The sequence below is a fragment of the Eubalaena glacialis genome, chromosome 1 (genome assembly GCF_028564815.1).
Source record: "Eubalaena glacialis isolate mEubGla1 chromosome 1, mEubGla1.1.hap2.+ XY, whole genome shotgun sequence".
Taxonomy (NCBI): Eukaryota; Metazoa; Chordata; class Mammalia; order Artiodactyla; family Balaenidae; genus Eubalaena; species Eubalaena glacialis.
Window position 1 is genome coordinate 9,318,250 of NC_083716.1, and position 16,158 is coordinate 9,334,407.

Genomic DNA, 16,158 nt, shown 5'->3' on the forward strand with positions numbered 1-16,158 from the left:
GCAGTGTCAACACGTTCCACGTTAACTGTGTCGGAAATGTGGGCGTAATATTTGGTTCCTCCTTCTCCCCACCCCTTATACCCAGCCTGTCACCAAGGTCGTCTTTCCGTTTTTACTCCACCGCCATTTTGCGAGGTTAGGTCTTCCTTCTCTTGAACCTGGCCTTCCCCAGGGGCCTGCCTATTCATCTCCCTGCCCCTGCCCTTCCCGTCTCGAATCCATCCACACCCACTGATTCAACCAGCATTCCTGAGGTGCCTACTCTGTGCCTGTTCCTGTGCTGAGCCGATTCATCTGTCTCCCCCAGACCACCTCAAGTTTTATCTTTATATAAAGTACAGACATGTTCAAGTCACTTTTCTGTTCAAAATGCCTCGATGTACTCTGCACTCCCATCAGGGTCAAGCCCAAGATGGCACATGTCCAAGAGTGGGCCTCAACCTACCTTTTGAGCCTCCTGTGAGGGGCTTAGAGAGCCTGATTCTCACCAGAAAGATGACCATGACTGGGGAGTCAGTGGGCACCGTGTTCCTGCCTGACATGACCCTGTGGAATCACCCACGCTGATGACACAAGGAAAACAGGCAGCAGGTTTTGAGGGAGGGATCCAGACCAGCGTCCTGACAACAGGAGCCTTGTCAGTGGTTAGTCTGAGGTTATGAGAAATTTTTGGTCGGGGAGTGATCAGAGAGGTTAGCATGGGATGGAAGAGAAAGGGGCAGGTGGCGCCCATGGTTGTTGTCAGGGTAGGGGTCAGGGAAAGAGGGAGGAAAGGCCAAATGGACTATCTGTTGGGTTTTCCCAAAGTGCATTCTGGGCTCCCTTAGCCCCTCCCGCTGTCCCCTTCTGGTCACTCCTGTGAAAGGTCCCTGCAGAAGAGATCTCAGCCTCGGCCTGTGCCTTGCTGGAGGTCAATCACCAGAAAGCTGTCCCTCAAGTCCCTCCCAGGCCACTTCTGGACTCTCAGGGCATGCTCTGAAAGGGCAGGGATTGGCCTCAAAACAGCTAAGACCCAATGGCAGGATCAGCTGCCCTAAGTGAGCACACGAAGGACCCTGACGTATCAAATTTGGTGCAAAGTGTGCGTATTCTCACTGAGCAGAGGAGAAGAGATGACACATTTAGAAGGAATCCCGGACAGAGGCAAAGGCACCTGTTCTGGGATCAAATCTCTGCCGGGCCACTGACCCACCATGTGACCTTAGACACAGAACTTGACAAGTTACCTTACAATGCCCTGGTTTCCCCATCTGCACAAGGAAGGTGATTATACTACTTACCTCAAAGTGTTGTTGGAAAGATTTCATGATAATAGCACTTACTATGTGCATTAGTTGAGCACTTATTATGTGCCAGCCAGTCTTTTAAATGCTTTTTTATATATTAACTCATTTGGTGTATGAAAATAATTTTGTGCAGGGTACAAAGCAAATGCTTGGGAGATGTTAGCTATCTTTGATAGAACTGACATTCATGGTGAGAAGAGGCACTGATTTTTTTTTCACCTCTCTCTCCTGACACCAAGCTGAAGGTAATCTCATGCAATGAATAACTGAGAGGCAGAGAGAAGAAGGAAGGAGAATGACAGATGAAACTGGCTGAGTATGTGTCTGGGACACGCAGAGGATCTCTGAACCCCTTGACCCCTCCCGCTCCATCCCTGCATTCTAAAGGGCAGGCACTTGCTCTGTGGCCAAGACTGCACTCAGCCTCAAGTAACCCTGGCCGACCCAGCCAGCGAGCAAAACCCCGGGGAAGGCAAATAAAGAAAAAATATCTTACCATCTTCTGTGGTGTGGAGAACCCACGGATCTAGAAAGAAATCAAATTCATCTTAGGCGATTCTGCTGTTTGTAAATGATCTACAGTCACAGAAACTGGCTTGAAGTTCACCTCACAACAATGCCACGGGGTGCTGTGGTTCAATGTTGGGTTTCTGTGCCTGCAACATTCTTGCTGAAAGTGTTTGGGGTTTTGCAATAGACCTTTAAAACAAGTGGGTTGGATATGGGGTGTTCAGTAATATTAGATGTAATAAAGTACATGTCTCCTTACCAGGCCCTCTAACACTAGATGTAGTCCCAGGATGTGATCTATGCTCAGGAAGCACCCAGCTTATTTCATGCTCTCAGGTACTATCTTTTCTGCCATACAGAATGCATCTATCTCAGTGAAGTTTAAGGATTTTGTGGATGGGAGCCTTGTCTGAGCCCTCTCCATGGACGAAGGGGAGGATGTCCGGCCTAAGGGGATGGTACGGAGGGGCAGTGTGGCACAAAGTGGAGACTGTGCCCGACTGCTCACTGCTTGATGCGTCAGTTTGAGACATGACCAAGGATGAGCATCCGGGAGATGTGCTCATGGATACATCTCTGAATTTGCCTCCATCATCTCCATGCAGATTTAGACGACAACTTAGAAAGCAGACAATAACCGAGTCTGACTGCAGCAGAAAGCAGACAAGAACCGAGTCTTACTGCAGCTGCCCACACACCTGCTCTTCAGCCATTTGCCCCAAAAGACAAACGGTGTTCTACCACCAATGGCAGGTGACACTTCCAAACTTTGTTGATCAGAAGCCATTTTTTTCTAGAGCTTCAGAAAATGTATCAAAGGCACAGTTTGGGGAATGGGACCTAGAGATAACCTCCCATCAGCACACTACGCTGGTTAGCTACACGATATAAGGATGGCTAAGCATGGGGAGGGGGGAGTATCTGACTGCAGGGGGAGGGCGGCTACTGTCAACCTAAGTTTGTATCTATTCCCTCAAGTTCCTGGCAACAGTGCCAATGAATAACAGAAAAACACTCTTCCTTTCTCCTCTGTCTGGCTAACTCCACCATCAGCCCCGGACCTCAGTTCACCTGTGACTTCCTCGGGGCTGCTCTCTCTGATGGCTTGAGCATGCCTCTCTTGCTCTGGACCTCTTGCTGCAGCACCTATCACAGCTGTAGTTGTAACTGTGTGCTCAGAGATTAATGTCTATCTTTCCATTAGACCCTGAGTCTCTGCAGGGACTTCTCCTGTTTAGAAGGATCCGGTAGGACCTCTTCTGGCCAAATGAGGTGGCACGGATGTCGAAGCCGTTGTGAAAGATGTGTAAAAGTTCAATGTCAGCAATTCACTTATGGAAAAGTCTTTACATCAACAAGTCAGACTTACGATGTAGCCAATAACCATTTGGGAAAATGTTAAAAACCTGCATTTACTTGACATTAAGCAAAACACAGACATTAAGAAAAAATAAGTTTAAAAAGGTAGCCCTTAAAATATATACACGTATCTTCTGTCGCTTGCTTTGGAAATTTTTAGCAAAGTCCCATAATTACATTGTAAACATGAAAACTTAATTCAGTCCCGGGCCATGCAGCGTGCTTGCTCAAAGTGTGGTCTGCAGACCATCCTTATTTTCGGTTATATAAAAATGCAGAGATTCCTGAGCCCCACCCCAGACCAGCCAAATCCAAGTGTCTGGAATGGGGAGGTGAACTCTAAGGACCTGCATTCTGCCAAATATCCTAGTTGATTCTGATGTGCACTGAAGTTTGAGGCAAAGGCAAATTAAAATTGAAGAAGAACCTAATTGTATAACCACATGGTCCATTTATGCTGTAGCTGAAAGAAGTTTCTATTGCCCTTGTATTTCCATACAGGACACAAATCATATTCTTATGCAACCCTCATACCATTCATTAAAGTCCAGTGAGGCAGTGTTTATTCTTTTTGATATAAGTAACTGTATAGAAGGATAAATAAATTTTAAACCAAATACAGGATGCTGTTTTCAAAGTACTTACCATGTGTTCTGGGAAGATCTGATTCAGAAACTATAAAGGAATAAAAGAAAAATCAGACGCACGCATGTTTCATGCACAGGGAACCCTAACCAAGAAATCCACCTTTGAGCCATTGCTTTTCTTATAGTTGACTCTGAACTAAAGATGTAACAACTGCATGGAACTCAACAGCAACAAATCTGGAATCTGTTTTTGAAATTTAATTCAAATTGAAAAGGTTTCTTGAGGCTCTAGTGCAACGAGAGGTCTAGGCTTGCTTCTAAAATGCCTCAAAAGTCCACACTTGTGTCGTCTCTTCTCCTCCTTCACACACACCCAAGGGTGCTGATTTTTAAAAGCTTAATCATGGCAGAAGATTTTGTACATTTTCTAACCTGGGGACCTGGGGTCATATTCAAGAGTTTTATATGTGTCATCTTAGTTAATCCTCATACAACCCCAAAGGGAAACTGAGGCTTGGGTAGGTGACCCAAATCAACTGACTAGTAAGTGACAGGGGCAGGATCTGTACTCAGACAGTTGCTCTTAACCAGTTCACTCTTCTGCCTCCCAGTATATATATTTTTAACGTTTGTATTATTTGGCCCAAATCATGGTCTGAGGTTTTGCACAGACAGGTATGCTCATGCGTGCACAGGACTAGAATAAATGAGGAATTAGGGAGCAGAAGAAGTTAGCCTTTAAAGCATTGACTGAGGCAGGGATATTCATTATTTCCCTAAGGCCTGTTAACAATTCTAGAAAAGAAGAGAAATGTGATTCTATCCAGAGAGACTCAGTTAGATGCTGCTGTCCCTGTCTGCCCCTGCTGCCCTGCTGTCTGTAACCCCTGCTGGACACCCAATGGGGCAGTCTGGGGGACAGAGACCTTAGGAAAGAAGTGTGGCTGGACAGAGACTTGCATGGAAACTTGGGGCCTGTCTTATGGTCAGTATGGAACCTCACAAGGAAGGAGCTAAGGGTCCAAGTGGACCCCCTCAGAGGACCTGTCCTACATCTAAAACCCAGCAGGACTCTCTGCAGCAGTCCCTCCTGAGGTCTTGGGGGTGGCCTTGGGCACCACAATCGCCCAGCTCCCGAGTTTGATAGAGTTACCAGAGCTGAGTGTCTGTGTCTCCCGAAAAGCAGTTTCTCTGGTGTCATTCACTGTTGGTGTTGCTGAAAACACAAGGAAAAAGAGCCAAATGAGAGGTCTTCCGAAAACAAGAATTAAATCCGGACCCACCCACCCACCCGCTAATTTAAGCAGGGGAGAAAGTTGCATTACTCTTTGCTTTGCAGGGTAGCTGGACCCATCATTCATTCATTGATTCACTCAGGGAATATGGACCAGTCTCTGACCGCACAGGGCACACAGGACAGTAGGGATCCATCATAGAGGGTAAGGTGTAGTCCTCTGGAGCTCAGAGGCCATCTGGCAGCCAGACTTGCTAACCGGTGACTCTCCATCTTGGCCAATGAGGAACACAGTGGAAGGGGAATGGGAATCTCAAAAGAAGCAATTCCTGGGCTTGGGAGAAGGGCAGGAGGAATCCAGAGAGGAGAGGATATTTCAACAAGGCTTAGAAGAAGACATAGACATACATCAGGAAAAAACAGGGTGGAAGTCGAGTTGCCAGATGAAACACAGGATGCCCAGTTAAATTTGAATTTCAGATAAACAATGAATACTGCTTTAATATAAGTATGTCCACAATATTACATGGGATATATGTATACTTAAGAAAAAAAATTTATCTGAAATTCGAATTTAACTGGGTGCATTGTATTGTTATTTACAATATCCGGCTACTCTAGATGAAAGGCATCCCATAGGTGGCAGTAGACAAGAAGTTGTCTTAACTACCCTATATGTAACCCCCTAGCCAGATCCACTGAGGCTCTCCATCCTCTCTGTAAACCTACTGAACACTAGGGCTGGTATGCTAATATCTAGTACACTTGGCATCTTTCACTCCAACCAAGCTGTGTGATCGATTAAAGGCAGGTGTGAGTCCTGAACCTGTTTATGCTGGTTGTACTTGGCATTAGATTAAATTAAATATTAAGTAAATTGATCAAATATGGGTACAAAAAGAAAGATGTCTTTAAAAAAAATAAGGCTGAATGCTTTGGAAATAAAATAGAATCAAGTTGCTAAAAGAAAGCAAGTGGGTTAAACAGCAAAAAGTAGAAGGATATGTAAAGCAATAGAACTTCTGCCCTCATACTGCTTCGCAAATGTCTTTCATTTCATGCTCTACTTTAGAGAAACTAAAATTAGAAATTATAGATAATGCCAGATGGGCGTAGTTTATATAAGAAAGACACTGCAGAATTGCAGAAGATCCCTACTGAGAGAGAAGCCTACGGCAACAAATTGGCAAATCAAAGTGTGTTTATATGTTTTAAGATAAAATGAAACATTTAAAATGTGTCTGTGTGCTATTTTATGATTTCCCCATTTTAAACAACATTTTTGAAAAACCAGCCAACTACCGGACCCAGTCACGTTAGAAAAGGGTTCCTTTAGAACAACGGCTCTTAAAACGGTTCCATGAATCAGCAGCACCAGCCAGCACGCGGGAATTTGTACAAAATGCAAATTTTTAGGCCTCCCCCAGACTTAAGGATTTACCCTGGAGGTGGTGCCCAACAATATGTGTTTTTAACAGGCATTCGAGGTGATTCTGATACACTCTAAGGTTTGAAAACCGCTCGCTGTCCTGCAGCAAGAGCGTTTCCACACAGTGATAGCGAATAATTCATTCAACAATCATTTACTGGCACCTTCTGCATGCTAGACTCCAGTAGGCAGGGGGAATGTGGAGATTACACGATGCCGCCTCTGGTAATTGGCTCTAGTTGTCGAGACCTGCAGGTAAGCAATTACAGCACAGGGGACTGAGGGCTCTGATTGCTGGACGTCCAGGAGTCCGGCAGGAGATCACGCGAGATTTCCTGGAATGGGACCTGGACGTCCAAGCGGATGTGCGTCAGGCAGAGGGGAAGATGTGGGTGAAAATGGGCTCCAAGGAAGTAAAGACATTGTGAGTAAACTTTCCTTTCGAAATAAACTCATGAGAATAAAACTACAAACTCTATGTGAAGCTTCTTGGCTGTCTCCTGGCAGATGAAGAGATGAATCGGGTTTCTGGGTGGAAGGACTGAATATAGGAAAATCAGTCATTCTGAACTAATTCATAGGTTTGATATAATTTCCATCCAAAGGTTTTTCTTGGATTGATTGGTTCTTTAAAAAATGATTCTGAAGTTTATCAGGAAAAATAAATAGGCTAAAAATGACTGAGAAGTTCTTGAAAAAGAAAAAAATACGGATGGGGCAGGGGTAGGGGCAGTGAGAGTGGGGCTGGGAGGTCTTGTCCACCTATGAACCTGGGAGACAGGTGACTTAGGTTCAAATTCTAGCTCTGCTGCTTATTTGGTCTCTAAACTTGGGCAAGTCATTAATTCTCACTCAGTCCTAGTTTCCTTATCTGCAAAAAGGTAGTTACACTAACCTGCTTCACAAGCTTATTGTGAAGACAAAATCAGAAAAATACATCCAGTGCTTAATATATAGTGTTTGCCGTGTAGTCAGCATTCAAAAAATTATTATTAGCTCCAAAATATTCAAAATAAAGCTATAAAATTAAAACAAAGTTTAAAAATTTAAATAATTTAAAAATTATTTTAGATACCTGTTTCACACCAGAAAGCAAAATAATTTTCAGAACAGAAGAACTAGATTTTTTTTAAACACACCAAAACAGGAAACTCATTAAATGTTTAGCTGATTTCTGTGAAATTTCTAGGTGTTAAATCAACAGGAAATCACAAAGGAAAATAGCAATAAATTTCATCTTGTAAAAATATAAAATATTTGTGTGGAAGAAAATCAGAATTAAAAGGCAAACAACAAACTGGGAAAATATTTGTCATCAATGTAATGGACAAAGTATTAACACCCAAATTATAGAGAGAGTTTATATAAATCAACAAAGATGATACTAGCTTTCACACGCACAAAATAAATGGATAAAGGATATAAACAGACACTTCAAGGAAAAGGAATGTAAATGGCTTAAAAACATTCACCTTCACTGTAAGCAAAGAAATGCAAATTAGAATAACTGTACACCATTTTTCACCCAACAATTCAGCCAAGATTTTTGACTGATAATATTCAGATCCAGTGAAGGTGTAGAAAATTGCCACTCTTGTTTTTTTACTGATTGGAGAAAGAATTGGTATATTGCTAGAAAATAATTTATCAATATGTTTTAAAAGTCTTAAAATGATCAACTCTTGAACTTAGTAATTCCACTTCTAAGAACCTAGCCAAAGGAAATCATAATTTACTTAATGTGGACAAAGATGCATGAGCAAACATGATCTTCACAGTATTAGCCATTATAATTACAGAAAGAACCTGAAAGGGGGTGGAAGAAATAGGGAGAGGTTGGTAAAACAGTACAAACTTTCACTGATACCATGAATAAGTTCTCAGGATCTAATGTAAAACATGGGGACTAGAGTTGATAACACTGTATTTATTGTACAATTGGAATTTGTTAAGAGGGTAGAACTTAAATGCTCTCACCAAAATAAAAGATAAAAATGTGAGGAGATGGATATGTTCATTAACTAGGTGGGGGAGAATCTTTTCACAATGCATATGCATATCAAATCACCACGAGGTACTCTTTAAATATCCTATAAATTTCTTGGTCAATTGTACCTCAATAAAGCTGAAATTAAAAAAAAAAAAAAAAAGGAGAAAACCTGAAAAAACTTTTCTCCAAAAATCATGACTGCATGTTAAAATGTTCAGAATATAAACTATAGAAAAACTGTATATGAAAAGATATCACTTAGGGACTTCCCTGGTGGTCCAGTGGCTCAGACTCCAAGCTTCCACTGCAGGGGACACAGGTTCGATCCCTGGTCGGGGAACTAAGATCCCTCATGCCGCACAGTGCGGCCAGAAAAAATGATATCACTACATACACACATAATTTGAAAGAAATACATATTTTAACAAAGGCAATCTCGGGTGATAGGACGATGAGAGTTTTCACCTTCTCTCTGTTTTTCTCTAGCTCCTACATTTCCCACACTAACTATGCATTAAAAGCTGTGGTTTGAGGCTGAAGGCATGAAATGAGGTGGTAGGTAAGGTACGAGGCAGATTCTTTTAGGTTCGCAGGGAATTGGGGTTGTAGCCTAAAAGGAAAGAACAAGGATGAAAAAGAAAAAGAAGATCAGGAAAAAATGAAGCTAAGGATAAAACAGAGAGGGAGGAAGAGGAGAGAAAAAGGAGGGGAGAGGGGAGAGGTAGGGAGGGGAGAGTTAGGAAGGGGAGGAGATGCTCATATCTTTTAGCAATTAGGACATTCCGGCATTAAGTTAAGTGCTCTACCTGTAGTATCTCATTTTATCTTCACAATATCCTTTATGGTAGAATTATTACACCATCTATTCTATAGAAGAGAAATCCAAGGCTTAGGAAAGGAAAACAACTTGTCAAAGGTCACACAGGTGTGACAGAGTGAAACTGATGCCAGAAGTCGAGTGCACTGACCCCAGAGCAAGTGTGCTCACAGCTCAGCTCCACTGCTTCCCAAAATTCAAGTGAAAACACTGAGATTCCATTTCAACTTGTCAGAAAGCAAAACATTCTGAAATAATAATATTTAGTAATGGAGAGGCTGTGGTCAGTATTGTTCCTGATACGGTGTCTGGCTCCCCATAAACTATACATAAGGGAAGAGAAATACTTCATGGGACCTGGCACAGGGCACAGAGGGGATGTCTCAGGGCACAAGCACCCTCTCTCCTGCCCTTCCATTACCATCAGCGGGAGCCTTTGTTAGGCTCTTGGTGATGCACTGTGTTGTACTAAGTGAGCAAGATGTGGTCCCTGCCCTCCAGGGACTCCCGGCATAGCAGGATCTCTAGAAAAATCCACAGATGATCTAGTGTAAGAGTTAAGATGTTATGGGAGAATAAGAGTGGCAACCATAGGGTGACACACTGCGTGTGTGTGTGTGTGCATGTGTGTGTGTGTGTGTGTTGAGAGTACATGTCAGGGTTCCTGGATGGGACAGTGTCCATCGTATTTAAAAATAGCGGCTAGATTTAGCCAGGGGAGGGGAGGGAGGAGGGGAAGAATAAGACTGCGTTCCAGGTGGAGGGAACAGCATGAGCGCAGTCACCATGGCAAGAGGCAGCATTACTGCAGGGCCTGAGGTGGGCAGGACAGGTTGCTTTGTACTGTGAGACATCCCGCTACCAAGTATCCTGGAAAACAGGTAGAACAAATAAAATCATGGGGTGGAAAACAGCAGGGAACAAGTGGGAACTGAAACCCAGGTGGGGGTCTGGAGACACAGGAGGCTGGAGAGGATGGCTGGGCGGGAGCGCAGGGTCCCGGTGCCAGGCTGTGACGCTTTGGAACTCGGTCCCGGGGCATGGCCTTGGACTTTATCTTCTTTCTGTAACATTCCACACCTAGACTGGACTGAGTGACATAATGCCCAGGGGGGATTTTGCACAGTAAAGATGAGTTGCAGCCAAGAGAACTGGCGAGGGAGTAATTAGACGTCTGCGGGGTCTGTTTAAGTGATAACAGAAGTGCCTCCCCCAGTCCAATGTCACCGGCATAAGGACATCTCACAGTGCCTTAAAGTCCTTCCATTGCATTTCCTCCTTCTTTTCATGGCGTTAATCGTTGCCAAAACCCCTGATAAACTGTGAAAAGGGGAAGTACAGGCATTAACACTTTGCTAGGAATTAGTTTGTAAGCAATTATTACTTTCTTATTTTGCAAAACATTGACCTTGAAGAAATGGGACCAAGGGAAGTTGAGTTAAAATAAATTCTTTCGCAATAACTTTACAGAGTTATAGAAAAGTTGCAGAAAATACAGAGAGTTCCCATATACTCTTACCCAATTTCCCCTCATGCTAACATCTCACATGACTGAGGTACATTTGTCACAATTACCAAATCAACAATGGTACATTCCTACTAACTAAACTCCAGACTTTTTTTGGATTTCACCAGTTTTTCCTTTTTCTAGAATCCAGTCCAAGATACCACTTTGCATTTAGGAAGTTATGTGAGGCAAATGCCTAGGAGAGTAACAGTGGACGGCACCCAGGCCCCCTCACACCCTCCAGGTGCCAGACACCGCGTGGGTGACCTCAGGTCTATACAACCTTGTGAAGCTGGAACACAACCCCAATTTACCAGTGAATAAAATGAGGCTTGCAGAGGCTCCAGAGCTGGTAAATGGCAGAACCAAAGACATCGCCAGGAGCCTAGAGCCCAGCACAAACCTGAGGTCACTGACTCTTTCTCAAGAATTTGTGCGAAGACCGGAACTGAGGAGAGTGTCTGCTGCATGGGTCCCCCCAGCACAAAGCTCCCCCGGGGGGCTCCGGCACTCCTCAGCTCTCTGCAAGGAACAGCAGGGGTTAATGGGCCAAAGCCGCTACCCGCTACCCGAATGCCAGCAGACCTCCTTCTGGTTCAAATCCCAGCCCACCGCCTGCAACAACTGCTGACTTTGGACGGGACACAGAACCTTTCTGAGCCTCAGTTTCCTCATCCGCAATGTGGATACCTAACTTGTTAGCAGATTTAGACAAGGGAAGATAGGTACCCTGTCTCACAGAGCGCCTGGTACAGAGCCAGCACTTTGCAGAGGGTTAATTCTTACATCTAAAATACAAATGCAGTCACACATGTATGTGTGTGTCTGGGCATGTATGTGCACATAACATCATGTCAAACCACAAGTTCCCTCAAGCCACGCGTAGAGGCTGCCTTAAGCCCCTTTGTAGATAAGGACATGGCAATCCGCTCCTTGTCCTTTAGGGGCTGACATGAATCCCCTGTCACTTTTCAGAGCCAGTGCAAGTCCAGGGATTAACTTCGTACTCATAAAAGCTGGAGCTAAGAACACTGCCTTCCATTTTCAAATATTTTGATGGAGGCACAAACTCCAGCCCCCAGATTGTCCAGAGCCAGTACCCCCCGAGGTCCTCCTGACAAGAAGGGAAGGTGGGTGTCACCTGTCAGCGTGTTCCTGGTCAGAGACAGAGAGAGAGAGAGAGAGAGACAGAGAAAGAGAGAGAGAGAAAAAAAGAGAGAGCTAATAGACAGACTGGCTAATCGTCCTGTTCACTTAGCATCTCAGTAAAATGACATTGAGATTCAAGGTCTCACTGATTTGCCCAGGGCTCTTTCGTGTCCATTTTATCACGACACTCTAAGAACACAAAGATATGCTTGACTAACTAAGCTTCAGATCATTTCTCTAGGACTTCCCTGGTGGTGCAGTGGTTAAGAATCCGCCTGCCGATGCAGGGGACACGGGTTCAATCCCTGGTCCGGGAAGATCCCACGTGTCGTGGAGCAACTAAGCCTGTGCGCCACAACTACTTAGCCTGCACTCTAGAGCCTGCGAACCACAACTACTGAGCCCACGTGCCACAACTACTGAAGCCCATGCGCCTAGAGCCCGTGCTCCGCAACAAGAGAAGCCACCGCAAGGAGAAGACTGCGCACTGCAACGAAGAATAACCCCTGCTCACCACAGCTAGAGAAAGCCCGTGCGCAGCAACGAAGACCCAACGCAGCCCAAAATAAATAAATTAATTATTTTTAAAAAAGAGAGAATTTAACTGCATCTGATTAAAAAAAATTATTTCTCTAAAGTAGTGACAGACACAAACTTGCAATCTTAATGATCTTATCTGTGTTCAGCCACTTGATCTGATTTTGCTCGGTAAATATTAATTAACAAGCCAGACACACCTGCAGAAAGAAGTCACATTATGAGCATTTCCAGGGCAATCTTTTCTGCCCATTTTCATCAGTACACAAATTGAGGGCTTAACCAATGATGACAAAGTTTTAGGGTCTCTTAATAGTGCACACTTTTCCTTAATTTCAGGAATTTTTCTAAGACCAATCAATCATTTCCTTAGTTGAGTGACTCACTGTAGACACTGACATAATGATTGACTTTTTCTAACTACAACCATGGCACTTCTCAGCCAGAAACAAAATAAAAATACTTGCAATTACAATGATCAGCAAAGAATTGCCCCCACCCTTGATAGAAAACTCCCCCTGAGATGGAAAGTCTAGCACCAAGAAACAGATATAATTTGCCATGATCTGGATTTAGAGCAGTGAAATTAACAAATGTAGTAATTAGATATAATACCTGTAGATAGAACTTGACCCCATAAAAGACATATTTCAAGGATGACTGTAGAGATCCCCATTTTTCTGGGTTCTTCTCAATTTGAATAAAAATGCCTTGATATTTATAAGTTCCTAGCTAAAAGGAGGCGTGTCTTCTGGGGTACTCTATTTCTACTGCTGCCGTAAAGATAAAGGAAGTAAGTGACTTTTCTAACAATCGATGGTTAATCTGTGGGAACAATTTAGGTGTGTTAGATTGATTGTCATATGAACAGTCTGGCTATTCCCCAACTGCAAAAGCACTGACATTAGCGATGCAATTTCCACTTCCTTCTAGGTGAACCTGTAAGTCTCTCAAGTGCTCCCTGAATATAGGCTTGATTTTAATCTTGGAGAATGTGAATGAATTTGTGGGAAGACTGCTCCAAGATTCGGGGCAGAGCAGGATGTGGGCTGCTGAGCAAATACAGGACATGGTGCCAAAGGGGAAAAGCATCTCTTGGGGATGATTTGCCCTGGCAGGGCGGTCTCCTGTTGGCCCTTTGCCTTGGAGAAATGAGGATGGCGTCAGTGCAGACGTGACTGGAGAGCAGAAGACGTGAGTGATACCCATGGATTCCACGGGCTTATACTAGATTCAGCCGTCACCTTCTGCCTCTGACACGGATTCCATAACCCAGAAGCTGAGAACATGGGACCTCAAACTGAACCACCTCCAACCATTCACAGTCTTTGATTTCTTGCCCTTGGCATTCACATTGTCTGACCCTTGGAGCTTTGCAAACCCACCACACCTGCCCCCAACCTTGCCTGCAATCCCTCTCTTACGTAGATATCGCTTTGGGACCCCTGGTCTTTCTTTATCACCAGACTCTGGTTTTACCCCGACAATCTACCAAGAAGGTTTCCTGTCGTTTATTTTTTATCAAAACTCTATTGGTGGTTGGTAACTCTCGGTTAGAAGCATATGGCTTTAGGACTTGCCTCTGTTATCGTGGCCTGAGTGAACCACGTCCCACCTTTCAGCTGAGGTGTGGAGGCTATGAGATGACACCTTGGCTTCCTTGCCAAGAGCTGTTAACCCCTAGTCTCCCGGTGCTTCATTCTGGAAGGATACCAGGAGCCCATGCCTTGTATCAGCCACCAAGCAGGATTTAGGGCTGGATGTCTGCATTTGGCTTCATCCAGATGAAAGTTACTTTCAACCTTGGATTTCTTTTTTAATCCTATAGCTCTTCCCATCGTTCCCAAGTTCCTCCTCTCCCCTTGATAAGAATAGGCAAATTTCCGCAGGATAACCCCACTCTTTTTCATTCTCCTACTTTCAGTCCAACAATTGATGAGAGTCAGGTGACAAGAGAACCAGGATACACATCTGCTAGGGAATGCCTAAGACCAGACAGCACTGTGGATTCCTCTTACGGGGGTTATGATTGTTTGGATCTTGAAGTGCTGGGCTGAGAATGATTGTGAAGTGCTGAGTTTGGGATCATCAAAAAAAGAGTGCTGTGATTGATTCATAATGCCTGCCCTGAGCACAGCAGAGAAAAATAGAGGTAGGAGTACAAAATATCCACGAGGGAGGAGGGGGTACAAAGTGTCCCTCCCCCACAGAAGCACACTGTCTGGTCTTAGAGACAGACCTGCATGGTGACAATTATGACAGGGCGTGAGTATTAATACAAGTTGCTATGGGAGAATACAGGGAATAAAACATGTAAATCAGATGGCAGAAGCAGTTTCTCTAAGGAAGTGAGACTTGAACTATAAGCAGGGGTCATCGGGCAAACAAGGGTGGGAAGACCAGATGCGGAACAGGAGTGACCTTCCAGGACTGTGTGAGAGTGGAGTGGGTGGTAGGGGTCCTGCCTGGAGACTGTGGAGGAAAATCCATCAATAGGTCAGCTCAGAGCAGAAAGAACAGCACCACTTCCTCATTTTTGTCACTGTGATGACCCTGTCGTTTCCCCCCTGTGGTTAGCGTAAAGATCCTAACACAACAAGGGCTTGTGAGCTTTTTGTTCAGAAGATACCAGGAAGAAGGAAGAGGAGGGAACCTACCTGTCATTTCAAAGCCAGCTGGAGAGGTGTCCAGGTGGGAAGATGGGCGATGTCAGTGGAGCAGGAAGGAGGTGGGGTCCTGGATGTGCGGGAAGAGCACCATGGGGCCGTAGGCCACCTGCCACCACAGTGTGGGTCCTTCATCACCAGGACCCCACCCTGTCCCAAGGCCCTTTGTGTCCCATGGCCTTTTATCAGACAGACCCTGTTCAGAGTGGTCTTCCTCTTGTGTAGAGAGGAGGGTACTGGAGAGACCCACCCCTCTCAGAGCGCCAACCTTTCTTTCCCCTGCCCACTGGTTAGAAGCATCTATGTCAACAGCATGTCTGGGTAGAAGATCAGAGCTACAGAACTCCATTTCCTAATGAAACCTAACATTAAGAACAGCAGAAAAGGGGGCTTCCCTGGTGGCGCAGTGGTTGAGAGTCTGCCTGCCAATGCAGGGGACACGGGTTCGAGCCCTGGTCTGGGAAGATGCCACATGCCGCGGAGCAACTGGGCCCGTGAGCCACAACTACTGAGCCTGCGCATCTGGAGCCTGTGCTCCGCAACAAGAGAGGCCGCGATAGTGAGAGGCCCGCGCACCACGATGAAGAGTGGCCCCTGCTCGCCGCAACTAGATAAAGCCCTCGCACAGAAACGAAGACCCAACACAGCCAAAAATAAATAAATAAATTAATTAATTTTTAAAAAAAAAAGACAAAATAATATGCCCAAGCATGATTCCAGGAGAGTTTTAAAAAAAAAAAAAAAAGAACAGCAGGAAGAAGGAAAAGCTCATTAAAGCTCCAGGACTCGGCCCTCAGACCCCATTTCGCAAGAATCTTCCCCAGGTGACTATGGTCCTGATGACCACCTGCTCTTGAAAACTCCAGAAGGCAGAACCAAGCGCTGGGCCTCAACCCGGGAGGCATGGCCTTCACTGGGGAGAATCCTCTATGGGGGTCCCTCACGGCTTTTTTTAAGAGGCAGAACACTTTCCTAAATTGAAAGTCGTGGGGAAGCTCCAAATATTAACATTAACAAGTCAGTGGGACCACCCTGAGTGTGGCAGGGGAGTCCCTGCCAGCTCAGCCAATGCCACCAGCCCCTGTCC